This window comes from Rhododendron vialii, chromosome 8a, assembly GCF_030253575.1.
Source record: "Rhododendron vialii isolate Sample 1 chromosome 8a, ASM3025357v1".
NCBI classification, from domain to species: domain Eukaryota; kingdom Viridiplantae; phylum Streptophyta; class Magnoliopsida; order Ericales; family Ericaceae; genus Rhododendron; species Rhododendron vialii.
In genome coordinates this window covers 938,161-949,819 of record NC_080564.1, presented here as the reverse complement: position 1 = coordinate 949,819, position 11,659 = coordinate 938,161, and the positions used below count along the sequence as shown (strand labels likewise).

The 11,659-nt window shown below is 37.5% G+C and overlaps 1 long non-coding RNA gene across 1 annotated transcript; it reads left to right on the top strand.

The window, feature by feature from the left end:
• The first annotated feature begins 8,715 nt into the window (after nt 1-8,715).
• On the top strand, nt 8,716-11,454 carry LOC131298179 (uncharacterized). The gene is made up of 2 exons (XR_009190468.1): nt 8,716-9,063; nt 9,144-11,454. It is a non-coding gene; the product is annotated as an uncharacterized LOC131298179 (long non-coding RNA).
• Nucleotides 11,455-11,659: the final 205 nt, after the last annotated feature.

The following is an 11,659-nucleotide window of genomic DNA, read 5'->3' as shown; positions in this document are numbered from 1 at the left end:
AGAGAGAGGGGCTCCCTTTTTTTTTCCAAGCCTATAAATCTAAAGTGTAGAGAAAAAATAAAAAAATTATACCAGTTTATTGATTTTTCTATTTTTTAACGGAAGAGTAGTAGTAGTTAAATTAATTTGAAGAAAAATAAAGTGAAGGGAAAGTTACCTATAAGACTCATTGGTTCTATTAAAAACTAAACGTTGGAAAAAAATAAGTCTTATTTTCTATTCAACTAACTTTTAACCATTTTTTCATATTAAAATATTCATTCCCTCATTTTTCCTTCCACCATTAGATTTGCTCTAAGTCTCTTACGACTAAACTTAATCTCCCTAAAATCCTTCTTGCGACTAAACTTAATTCCCCTCAAATCCTTATCGAGAAATTGGTGCGCCTCTGTACCGGTGTATTTTGGATTGTTAGATTGTGTATTTTAAAAATATTTATGCAATCCTAAGGCCGAAAATGCACCTGTACAGAGGCAAAGAAGAATTGAACTCAACATAATAAGGGTCCTGTAGTAAGAGCAAATGGTACCGTGCTTGAGCTTATCCCAAGTCGCAGTCGATGGCGCCTGAGAAACGAACGCACACTCGATTGGTGTTGGGTATGAATTTGAAATTCAAGTTGGCGGGATCTCAGTATTTTAAGGGTCCCGAAGTAGTAGGAGTAATTATTTGATCAGACCACCAGTCACAGAGTCATAGCAGTTGAGCGAAAAAAAATCTCACACCACCGGACGACGTTATTGTGGTGGTGGAACTGGCGGTTCGTGGTGGTGGGGCAACCGATTGGAAAGTGAGAGCACAGCAAACAATAGAGGAAAGTAGGGAATAATATACAGATACGATTCAAAAATACTCCTACTAAAAAATAAGTAAATTTCACTGGTACTCCTATATAAATGTCCCAGATCGTGATGGAGGAGTATGTCAAAAAGCCCCCAGTGAGACACACTATAACCTCATAACACGGTTCCTGATAAATTTTCTATTCCCTTTCGTTCCTAAATAATGTTCCCACATGCAAATTTAGACCTTTAAAAATATGCATTTTTCTGATAAAAGAATGAAATTTGTCACAAATCAATAGATATTAATGAATTCTTTTACGTTGTGAAAAAAATTTAAAATTTGCATGCATATTTTTAAAGGCCTAAATTTACGCACCGGACATTTATTTAGAAACAGAGGGAGATTATTCCCATTTCTCCATCTATCTCTCCCCACTCATTACCCCAAAATCCTCCCTCAAAAGTCAAAACCATATAAAGCCAAGTGTTTATGAATAATTTTTAGGGTAGTGATAATGCCAAAATTCTAGTGCATAAAAGTCTTGTACACTGCATATGGTACAAACTGCATATGGTACAAACCTTTAGTGCACTAGAGTTTTGACACCAATAAAAACAGTTTTGGTATTATCATTTCCCTATTTTTAACTTGTCATCTATAGTACTAATAGTTATGAAAAAATGGTAATCAATTTAAAACTACCTACCATAACCATCACCTCACTATTCCCATCCATTCTAAAAATGTGCATATACACTATGTGCCCATCTTCTAGCATACAATTTTTACAATTTTTTTTTATCAACAAATCTACAGTTAGGCTCCGTTCTGCTTTCTCCCATAATCTTCTTTTTCAAAAAAAAGGTAATTTCAAACTCAAATATAACGAAAATGAAAAATGATTTTTTAATTTTTTTTACACCGTTTAAAAGATCTTAATGAGATCTATCAAACAATATCTATATTGGTAGAAAAATTATTTGCGTAAACATGTGATTTTTTATCATGAAATTACCTTATTTTTCCAAAACCTTTCCTTTTCTTAAAATGGAACGACATCTTAGAATAATTAGATTAACACATTTGACGAAGATTAAACTTCGGACTTCGTTTTTCTAGCAATTAAGTGCACCCTACCATTGGGGCCTCAAGTGTTTGACTGTAGGAAAAATGCATTGTGTTGAATTGTCCTAGGGATCATGTTAAATAAATAAATAAACCTTCAACGGGATCCACCAAAATAGAACTTCTCTGGGTTTAAAGGCCTAAATTAAAGCCAAGGATAACAAACAGAATTTCGAAACCCACCACCACAACCTCTAAAATCTAGGAGTAGGAACTGCAGAATTTCAACCCCGTTCGTTTTTGGGTTTTGGATTTTAGATTCTAATCATTATTCTATTTCTCTCTAATTATTACTTTCATTTTTCTCTCTATCTCTTCTCAATTATTACCCATATTTTCAATCATTACTTTATTTCTCTCTATACTCATTACCTATAAATTCAAATCCAAAATCCCAAAACGAACGGGATTTAGTCTAATAATTGATATGCAAAACTACAAGCACAAGTTTACGGCTTTTATAAAATTTATCAAGATGTTATTCAGGTTCGATGAACATCTCAATGTAGATTTTTAGAAATAAATTCTATTTCCAAACACCTTGAAAAGTAGGAGTAGTAAGATTTTCGAAAGTATATAAGAGGGATCCCTGCGACGGATGTCAACGGTCCGAATCCGCTTATCTCCAACTTGTTAACTTAGCCGATACAAAGTTATATGATAGCACACCTGATCAGTGAAATTTTTCAACACCAATCATTTTTTAGTATAGTGAGGACTATGGGATCTGCAGTCGGAGAAAAAACTACCCATTTGATCGAGTATGCTACCCTTGAATTTTCTACCTTTATAGTGTGTGCTTCAGAGGGTGCGCGTTGTTGTCCTTATGCTTTCAATCCTCACCCTCAAGAAATTTTAGAAGTTTGGAATGTATTTAAAAGACATTTTCACACTCGCTCTCACATCTCCTCCCACGCACCCGCACGCGAAATATGCCACTTAAGGTAGCCCTCACTTGTACCAAATAATAGCAACAGTGATAGCAGGAGCGAAAAAATACGGGATTCCATCTTATTTTTGTCAAACGGAATATTAAAAATAAAATAAAATACGAGATTTTCTCTCTAGATCGACTTAAACCGTGTGGCACGTGCCTTCCCTAACGGTTTAAACCGTTTTATCCCGCCTGAATGCTGACTCAGCAAGATTCTCTCCCTCCCGCCTCACCTCTCTCTCTAACCGCTTCAGTACCTCGAGTAACCCATAATACAGAGGCTCTCCCCCCAACCAACTCTCTCTCTCTCTCTCTCTCTCTCTCTCTCTCTCGTGATCAGGAGAGTAAAGCCTCTCCCAAAAGGTATTCACAAATCCTAATTCAAATCTCGAGTTAAATCCATACAAACACGGCTCTTGCACATGGAGTACATGGCTGAGTTCTGAGCATTGTATACATGGCTGAGTTCTGAGTCTCTCTCTCTCTCTGTCTCTCTTTAGTTCTTGATTTCTGGTATATTTCTTGAGTTTTCCATAGTACATACAGTGCAATAATTGTTTCTTGATCACTGCTTTTCGTTCATTCATATGAATAGCTAATTAACCGTCCATTTCATCACATTTTTCAATTCGAATTTGTCTGTGACATTTTCCAGCAAAACTCTTTGTTTTCAGTACCGTTCTCAACTACAGTTCTTGATTTAGGTTCAATGGTGGAACCGGACATGGAAGAAATATTGCTGGAACTAGTAGCAGACAGCACCATATGTCCCGTTTGCCAATTGCCGATGCGCACGGCGAACATGTTGCTAGCATGCTGTCTATCTTATGAATAGGTTACCTCATTCTAGTATTCAGTTTCAAATTCCTTACACTTAGTTATTTCAAAAATCTCCTGACTATTTGTTTCTCAAACCTTTTGGATGTTGTTGTTTCCCATGGCTCAAGTCTTATAATTCTCATAAGTTGCATCCCAAATCAACACCTTGTGTTTTTCTAGGTTATTGCCCTCATACTAAAGGTTACAGGTGTTTTGATCCTTGTACGAACAAAGTATACGTCTCTAGGCATGTCAAGTTTGTGAAAACTGAATTTCCATATTCTGCTCTAGTCAATTCTTCTTCTTCTACTACTCCTCCTCCTTCTCCTTCTTACACCTCTTTTCATGTTCCTTTAACTACTTTTGAAGATATCATCATTCATGTATCTTATCCTATCTCTCCTCTTGCTGAATCTAGTGTTCCTGTTTCTGCTTCTCTTACTAGTCCTATTCCTCATTCTTCTTCTGATTCCAGTTATGTTTCTCCTCCATCTTCTGTGTCTCCATCTTCTTCTGTTCCAAATGTCTCTACTGTTGTTCCAGAGAGTTTTCATTCTATCATACCTCCTCCTTCTTCTCATCCTAATAATCCTGCACCTCATTCTATGACCACAAAGTCCAAACATGGAATTTTTAAACCCAAAGTTGTTTTTAGTTTGAATGTTGTTGGTACAAATCCTTCCTTGCCAGACAAAGAACCAGTTACATTTTCTGAAGCTATGAAGTATCCTGTTTGGCAACAAGCCATGAGTGAGGAATATTCAGCTTTGGTGAAACAAGGGACATGGTCTTTAGTACCACCTCCCTTAGGTGCTAATATCATAGGCTCTCAATCGATATTCAAAATTAAACGACACTCTGATGGGACTGTTGCCAGATACAAAGCTTAGTTGGTTGCCAATGGCAACCAACAAGCTGAAGGTGTTGACTTTAATGAGATATTCAGTCTTGTGATTAAACAACCAACCGTCAGAGGTATTCTTAGTTTGGCTGTCCATTATTCTTGGCCTATCAAGCAACTTGATGTATCAAATGCTTTCTTGCATGGGGTCATCAATGAAGAAGTATACATGCGACAACCACTACGATACAAGGATCCTGATCATCCACAGTTTGTTTGTAAACTTTCTAAAGCCTTATATGGTTTGAGGCAAGCACCAAGGGCCTGGTACTCCATCTTTTCTGGTTTTCTCCTTCAACAAGGGTTTATTCAAAGTAAAGCTAATTCTTCTTTATTCATTAAGACCACAGTAGAAGGTGTCACTTTGGTCATAATCTATGTTGATGATATCTTGATTACTGGTAGTCTTTCTTCCTATATGACAGAGTTGATTCAACTTCTTAGTTCTAAGTTTGTAATGAAAGATCTGGGCAACTTGAGTTATTTTCTGGGAATTGAGGTGCTACATCATGGTCCAAATCTTCTTCTTTCACAAACTAAGTATGCAACTAATCTTTTGGTCAAGGCATGCATGTTTGAATGTAAACCTCCTACATCTTCCAAGCCTACTTTCTATGATCCTGACCCTGATTTTCCTGATGTTCATTGGTTCAGAACTATAATGGGATCACTTCAATATCTCACTCTAACTAAACCTAAAATTTCATTTGCTTTAAACCTGGCTCTAATACCATGTGGAATTTCATAAACCTAGATCTAAACTGAGAGAAAGTAGAATATAGAAAGAAAGAATCTTGTATTTCATTTATGTTCTTGATTTCTCAACTGACGAACCAAGGGTGATCGTGCACCACTTTATACAACAGAATCCCCTAACTGAATCCAGCTCAGCAACTGTATTACTTAAGCTAAACAAGCTTACCACTAATACAACAGATTAACTAATCTAACTAACAGACTTAATGACCTTGACTTACAATTGCGACTACGTTTTGCTTTCATTTCTATCACCGAAAATGTATTTACAGAATGGTTGCAAACGGGATGTTCAATTGCGCTGTGTGCAGGGACTATTTTGACGAAACATTAATCTTTGATTCTTTGGCGATCAACCCCCAACCGGATCCGCAGCCCAATCCGGACCCGAATCCACAGCCCGAGCTCCCCGACCCTGATGGAATGCTGGACCCGGAAGAAATATTGCTGGAACTGGTAGCAGACGACACCATATGTCCCGTTTGCCAATCGTCATTTCCCCACGGCGAACATGTTGCGACTTTGCTTTGCTTTCATTTCTATCACCTGGAATGTATGGACGTAACGGTAGTACACGGGATGTTCAATTGTGCTGTGTGCAGGGACGATTTGACGAAACAGTAATCTTTGAATATATCATCCCCTAGCCAGATCCGCAGCCCAATCCGGACCCGGACCCAAATCTGCAATCTGAGCTCCCCGACCAAGATCCGGAGCTATCACGACCCAAATCCAGTGGATTTGAATATCGTGACCAGCCAGTGAGTCCGTCTCACAAAAGGCCTCTATTGCTCTCCTTTTTTTTTTTATAAAATAGAAATAGACTTAACATTTGCGGTAGCGATCTATAAAAATAAAAGTCACTAGATTTTCTTTTTAATAACGGAGACATGAGCTACATTTTTCTGTTTCCCTTCCACTGCATAACCCCGACATAAGCTTAATGGTATAGTTACTCGGCCTGTCCTTCTACTATTTTTGATTACCTGAAAAGAAAGATTTCAACAAACATAAGCCACTGTTTGTGTGAGATTATGAATTATCGAAGTTACATGACCCACCATGGAATTTTTAAAATCATTTTTATCAGAGAACAGCAGGAGTCATAACTTCCATGGTATATTTGTTACAAAAGAATTTGAGTGTTACATAACCATACTTTAGTAAGCCAAAAATATAACTTTTACGAAAAATTCATGTAACAGGAATAATTCATAACTCACCTTTCCGCCTTCAAAATTTTACCGTAAAATCTAGCGAGGTGTAACGATTCCTAGAATAACACATTAACGATTAGAAATATTAAAGCTAAACCATTTAATTAATCATTCTACTAATAAAACTTTAATGTTTTGTTCGTTTAACTGTAAAATATCTTTTCATTGTTTTTGGGTCTACAATACATCTTTTAGTGTACAAATCTCCAATTTTCTATTTCCAGTACATGAGTGATCTTCTAAAAATGTCCCTTTGTAGAATTATGTTTTCTTCATTTTTATCTTTTCTCCTAGCCAAACTAAGGGAACCTCTAATTATTATTTCAAAATGAGACCTCACCTTAGATTGTGTTGAGCTAACCTAAAATTTAGGCTTAAGTTCGATCCGATTACAAAACGAGTCGAGCCGAGCCACAAGCTATGCGAGTAGCTCGGTTAAATTTTAGCCCAATAATTTTACATGATCAATTTTGCAAGCTTATGAATCCATTTGTTCCGAAAAGAACTGAATTGATCAACAATATAAGAGGTATACATGTAATCAATACACACGTACAATTAACCGTTTTTCCACTTTCTATTTGTTGTGATTTATAAAGAAGGAATTAAACACTTTACAAATTCCTACAAGTGCACAAGTGTGTGTGCATGTAAGGTAAAGGAGGTGGGAACTCACCTGATTATTTTTCCCTTCTTTTCTTCTTTCTCCCGTTCGGTGGTGTGTGTGAGGTGTGTGTGCTGTGTGGGGTGTGTGTGAGGGAATGGGAGCATAGCTATTTATAGTAAACTAGGGTACATCTAGAAAGATCTTATCTTATCCAATTATATCATATCTAATATTATCTAGAATAATTTAGGATTATCTGATAAAACCTAAAATAATCTAATAAAATTTAACTTAATCTAATAAAATCTAAACATAATTAATAGAATCTAAGTGTATCTTTCAAAATCTAGAATATTTTTTTAATTAGGGATTTCTATCCGATTCGCCCTATAATAAGACGCCGATTCTTTTCCGGATTATTCTGTTTGAAACCCATGGTTCTCCACCTCGCGGAAATTCGTGCCTTATTCCCGTGTCGCAATGTTCTTAACATGGTGGAGCAATATCGGCAGAGCTTAATAAAAATTGACACATAAGCAGAAAAATACTCTAATTTTTTTTGTAGATATTACGTCACAACTAATATACTTGGGAAATGATATTGGCACTCCAAAAATTGATGTAGGCACTTCAAAAATAAAGGAAAGTGGCTTTGGAGTTACACTGATTTTGAAGTGTTGCATCAATTTTTGGAGTGCCAATATCATTTCATATATACTTTTTAAATTCTAACGGCAAGCGACCACTAAATATTACTCTGTTTATTGTTAGCATTGAATATATATATTTTATTTTTTTTAAAAGTCGGGTGTCACAGGAGCCCTCCCAGTCCCCTCCGCCACCTCCGGCTGAGCCCGACGGTAGTTAAACCAACTCACTCCTTTCTCCTTCCTGAAATTCTTGCCGTTTTTTAAATCCGTTTTGCCTGCGAATCGTTTTAATTTATTTGAGGGCTATGTTTCGGATATAAAGTAATGATGAACGAGGAGTTGATAATCTTTTAGAGTATATACTTTTGTGGAAAAGATGCTATATATATATGTTCGGTGAATTGGGGTTATGACCATTCTGAATGCTATTTCAGTTTTTTTCTTTTAATCGGTTTTGAATTGTTGATTTTGGGAAAACAACTGTGTTTGTTGATTTAGGGTAGGTAAACTGATATTAGGAATTAGTTTCACAATTCTATTTTGTTCAAAATCCTTTGTTTGTTTCAAAGATTTGTTCTTGGAAAGTAAAGAATAACGAAAGAGAGAAGTTAAATAACACCTTTTTTTTGTTCGGTTGGACTGAGAAAATTGATAGACTTTTCAAAAAATTCAGAAATTTTGTTTGGTGACTTTTAGCCAAAAGAGGACGAATAGTTTCCTTTCCTCATCCGTTTCTTCAATAAACCCTAAACCCTAAACATGACATTGCTGTTAATGGACTTAGGTACTGCACGAATCAGAGCCTCATTTTCATTTACCCTTCTGTCAGTTATAGCTTAGCTGTCTAACCAGGATAATCACTACACAAGTGAACCAAGAGAAATAGTTGTAGGGTGAAAATCGACCAGTTCATTGGATTAAGGTGGCCATTCATGAAAGCTGGGTTACACAATCACAAGTTTGCTTTGCTAATATTTGTCCGTGATAAGTTGATTAATTAGTCGGTCCACTACCCTATTGGCCCTAGAATGTTGCTGTTGTGACCTCTTTACTTTTAAGGAAGATTTGTTTCTTTTGCATGACTCTAAATTCTGTGAACATAAACAAAACAAACTGGGTTCGCTTCTTCATGCAGTCCTGGCTCTTCAAGATCTTTACACCTCTCTGAACAGACCACCCCAACCGAAGGGATGGAGACTGGGTGATGCGGACCTATGTGAAGAATCATGGACAGGAGTTTCGTGTTTTGGATCATCGGTCATACACATGTAAGTACACTTTAAGTCCTATAATTAACTTAGATGTCAATTTGCCAAAAATAATTACTGCGTTTCACTTACTTCTACAGTGAACTACATGGGCTGGAGCTTACTGGAAATCTAGGTTTCCACCTCACCAACCTCCTTAGTCTAAAACAACTGTATGGATTCCTGTAAAATCTTCCATTAATGAAAGTACTAAAGGGTTAATCATATGTAATATATGTATCTCATATGCTTCTTTATATTAGGGATGCTAGCTAGCTCCAATAACATTAGCGGCGAAATTCCATCCAACCTACCTTTTAATGCCACACACATGTAAGATATCTGTTTTCAACGAAGTGTATTGTACTGCATGCAGTTAACTTCAATTCAATGTGATTGATTTGCATTATGTTTTTTTTCTCTTTCCATCCTTTTTCTTTTCATGTACTGGTTCTGTAAATGCAGAAATTTGGCTTGAACAACTTTACAGCAAATATTCCATCCACCTTGACGACCTCCATGAGGAATCTTCATCATCTGTGAGTTGTTTATCCAATGATTGCCTAATTTGCCAGTTTTATTTCGATCATCCTTAGTGATAAGTATAAAGTAACCTCCCAAGGTCAGCCTAGACCAAAAAGCCTAGCTCAACACGAAGGGCCATGTAGGGGACCTAGTGGCATGGAGCTTAGCTTGAAGAACTGAGCTCAGTAGGACCAACCCAAGGGCAAAGGTCATCCCAAGGTCAGCCCAAACTAAAGAGCTCATGAGCACAGCCCTAAGGGCTCAAGCTAGAGTCCCAATTAAGAACATGGAATCTAGCTTATAATAGCTAGCCTCTATTAAACCAGTCCAAGGACGGAAGCCTGCTCACGAGCATAGCTCATAGAAAGATACCGAGCTCAGCTCACCAGGTGAGCTCAGCAAATATGACAAACCTGCAGCCAGACTTATGAGACACTCCATGCAAGAGGTTCATACAGTCTAAAGGACTCAGAGAAATCGGACTCTTATTCCCTTTCTAGAATATCCAAGGCCTTATCTCATCCCAAGGAATAACCGTGAGAAACCCATGCACGAAGGGAACTCAGAGAGCAGCTACAGCCTTATCTCCTCAGAAGAGGTCAAGCCACAGTCCATAAAGGATAACCACAGAGTCCAAAGGAGAGGAGAACTCCTAAACCTGATAAGGACTAATGAAGTCCTAGGTAAGGAGGATACTTCATCACCAACCTATTCCCGTCATATACGGATAAGCCTAACCTTGATGACAATCAAAGAGTCCAGAGGTGAAGGGACTCCTCAAACCTGATAAAGGTCAGGGGAGTCCTAAGGTAAGGAGGACACTCCAACACCTATCTATACCTGCCACGAGTGAATGAGACTTAAAAGTCTCGGTCCCAAGGGATTCCTCCCAAGATGCCTATATAAAGATCACACCTCCACCTCACACAGGTACGCAATGCAAAACTCATACTCAGTCCATTCTCTATATATCTCGATTGACTTAGGCATCGGAGGGGCAATGGCGATAGCCACGCCGGTGCCCATAGTTTACCGTGTCTGTTTTATAGGTCGTTAATCGAGCACGCCGGAAGCCGTTTCATCCGCTGAAGGACTAGGTGGACGGTTGAGGATATCCCCTCCTCCGGAGGTGACTAAAAACCGCCTCATCATTTAGTAACAAATGTTTTGTTGCAGGAATTTGTGCCACAACTCATTATCTGGGCCCATAGGAAATGTATTTGATGGGCTTCTGAATCTAAGAGAAATGTATGAGGAAACACTTTTAGAGAGACGGGAGAGAAACAATATGGATTTCTAGATGTCTCATCCTCAAGTCGATTGCTTGACAAGTGGAGTAGACTACGACGCATCGTACAAACAACTATACATCTTGTGTTCAATCTCTCTTCCCTTCTCTTTACTTTACACATTTAAAATTCTTATCTTGCTTATTGTTTTTATATAGATGTTTATCTAGTAACTTTTAATTGACCATTATTGTTAGCAAAACTATTCACCTCCTTCATCATTTCAGGCTAAATGATGACCCTTAGCTGAGAAGGCCAAATTTGGCTTGTTTATGTGAGCGCACTGGTCACTATTTACTGAAGTGGCTGAATGTTTTTGGAGATGTAACCATACTCCTGCACTATCTTTTTTCAATGTTTGCTTCTTTTCCGTTCTCAGCGTCTGAGAGGATGGTTTCAATAAAATGCTTTCTTATTTTTGTTAATACCTTGGTATGGGTTGTTATCTTCCAGTTTGAGATCAGCACTTTCGCGAAGGGTATGGACAGGTCTTGGTCAAGAATTTTCTGAAAATGTGGGAGTGATGTTAGTAGTTATGTTGGAATGCTGTAAACAATATTGCTAGTTCTTGGCACAATTCGATGAAGCTCCCATTCCATGTATCAATATCTTGTTCCTTTTCCTTCAAATAATACTTTGCAGTTATGAACCATTTCGATCAAAATTTGTCACTAGCTCCTGAAACCTTACCCTAGAAGGAGACTCCTACACTGGGGATTCATCTTTTTACCGTCAAACAACAGGTTATGAACTTTGATGAGCTGAGTCAAGCCTCTTATTTGATTATTCTGAATTCTCAAGCA